This window comes from Dasypus novemcinctus, chromosome 4 (genome assembly GCF_030445035.2).
Source record: "Dasypus novemcinctus isolate mDasNov1 chromosome 4, mDasNov1.1.hap2, whole genome shotgun sequence".
NCBI classification, from domain to species: domain Eukaryota; kingdom Metazoa; phylum Chordata; class Mammalia; order Cingulata; family Dasypodidae; genus Dasypus; species Dasypus novemcinctus.
Genome location: NC_080676.1, coordinates 6,293,910 through 6,296,124, shown reverse-complemented (window position 1 = coordinate 6,296,124; position 2,215 = coordinate 6,293,910). Strand labels below are relative to the sequence as shown.

The following is a 2,215-nucleotide window of genomic DNA, read 5'->3' as shown; positions in this document are numbered from 1 at the left end:
CAGATGTGCAAGGCTGATTTAATATTCTGAAAAATCAACCATTATAATCCACCATATTAACAGGTTAAAGAACAAAATGGAAAAATCACATGATAATAACAATAAATGAAGAAAAAGGAATTAACAAAATTCAATACATATCCACTAGTATAAATTCTCATAAAAATAGGAATATAGGGGGATTTCTCAACTTATTAAGAGTAACTACACATACTTACCTGGCAGAGGAGATGCCACAATCAAGAAAGTGATTTTCCCAAGGTGAGGCTTATCTATTGTACTTCGGATGTGCTGACCCCTGCGACTTCCCCAAATGTGGTAAACTCAACGGCCTAATTTGTGGTAGTGGGAGACTGAACTCGTGCTCTCCCTTGCTAAAAAAAAAAAAAGGAACTATAACGTAAGATAACATTATACTTAATGATGAAAGACTGAATGCTTTCCTCCTAAGATCAGAAACAAGGCAAGGATATCTGCTCTCATCACTCTAATTCAATGTGGTGCTGAAAGTTCTAGCCGGTGCAGTAAGGCAAGAAGGGGAAGTAAAAGGCATACACTTTAGAAAGAAAGAAATCAAATGTCCCTATTTTCATATAGTCTGACTGCCTATGTAGGAAATCCCTACAAATACACAAAAAATTACTAGAATGAGTAAATAAGTTCAGCAATATCACAGAACACAAGACAAACATACAAAAATCAACTGTGGGGAGCAAATGTGGCTCAAGCAGGTGAATGCCTGCTCTCACATGGGAGGTCCCAGGTTTGCTTCTTGGTACCTCCTAAAGAAGACAAACAAACAACAAGCAGACATCAAGCAAAAACAACAAACAGAGTAAAAGCAATGAGCAGAAAATGAGCAGAAACAAAGTGAGAGGGGGTGAATGTGGCTCAAGCAGCTGAGCACCCACCTCCCGCACAGATGGTCCCAGATTCAGTTTTCAGTGCTTCCTAAAGAAAAAAAGCAAATAAACAGACAATGAGCAAAAACAACAAGCAAATGATGACGGAGCCATCTTGGGGAGGGAATAAAGTAAAATAATTCTTTTTAAAAATCAATTTAAAAAAATACTAGCAATGAATATGGAGACACCATAAATTAAAAATGCAATACCATTTACAATTGCTTAAAAATGCTTAGGTGTATATCTAACCAAATATGTATAGGACTTGTATTGCTGAAAATTGCACAATGATGATAAAATAAATCAAAGAACATTTAGATAATTAGAGAGACATAATATGTTCATAAATTGGGATCTCAACATACTAAAGATGTCAATTCTCCCTAAATTGACATATGTGATTAATGCTGTTACTATCAAATCCAAGCAAGATATTTTGTAGAAATAGACATGATTACTCTAAAATTAACATTGAAGTACAAAAGAACTAGAGTAGTTAAAACAATTTTTAAAAGGAAGAATAAAATGGGAAGAATCAGACTATCCAGTTTCAAGACTTACTCTATAGCTGCATTAATCAAGACTATGGTATGTGCAGAGAGGCAGACACATGGACCAATGGAATATAATAGAGAACCCAGAAATAAACTAATACAAATATGTCCACCTGTTTTTTTTTGCAAAGGTGCAAATGCAATTCAATGGAGGAAAGGTAGCCTTTTCAACCAATGCTGCTGAGTAATTGGAAATCCACCCTATAAAAAAATGAACTCAAACTGGATCATGGACTTAAATGCAAAACATAAACCTATAAAACTTTTAAAATGAGAACAATTTCAAGATCAAGGATGAGGCAGAATTTTTAGACTTGATACCAAAAGCATGATCCATATGAGGAAAAATTGATAAATTAGACCTCCTTAAAGTTTAAATCTGTGAAAGCCTGTCTCTTCTATATCGCCTATGAATCCCTCTATGTTTCATTCTACATGTTTTCTTTTGACCTATCTTCCCATTCACTGATTCTATCTTTACCTGTGTGTAATCTTATATTAAATCTATCAATGAGTTCTTTAATTTGATTATTAATTTCTTAGGTTCTATAATTTCTATCTGGTATTTATGGTATCCAGTTCTCTGCTAAAAAAAAAAAAACAACTTGGTCTTATTTTTATCTCCTTGAACTTACTAAGCAGATTTATTTTAAAGTCTGTGTGTATTAATTCCAATTATGATCTGGGCACTGTACCATGTGTTTTGCAAACATTATCTCACAACAACCCTAAAGGGTTCTTTTTACAGAGGATGAA

General features: G+C 34.0%; 1 non-coding gene across 1 annotated transcript; it reads left to right on the top strand.

Annotated features, from left to right (window-relative positions):
* Positions 1–210: 210 nt before the first annotated feature.
* LOC111760291 (U1 spliceosomal RNA) lies at positions 211–374 on the top strand. The gene has a single exon (XR_002794030.1). It is a non-coding gene; the product is annotated as a U1 spliceosomal RNA (small nuclear RNA).
* Positions 375–2,215: the final 1,841 nt, after the last annotated feature.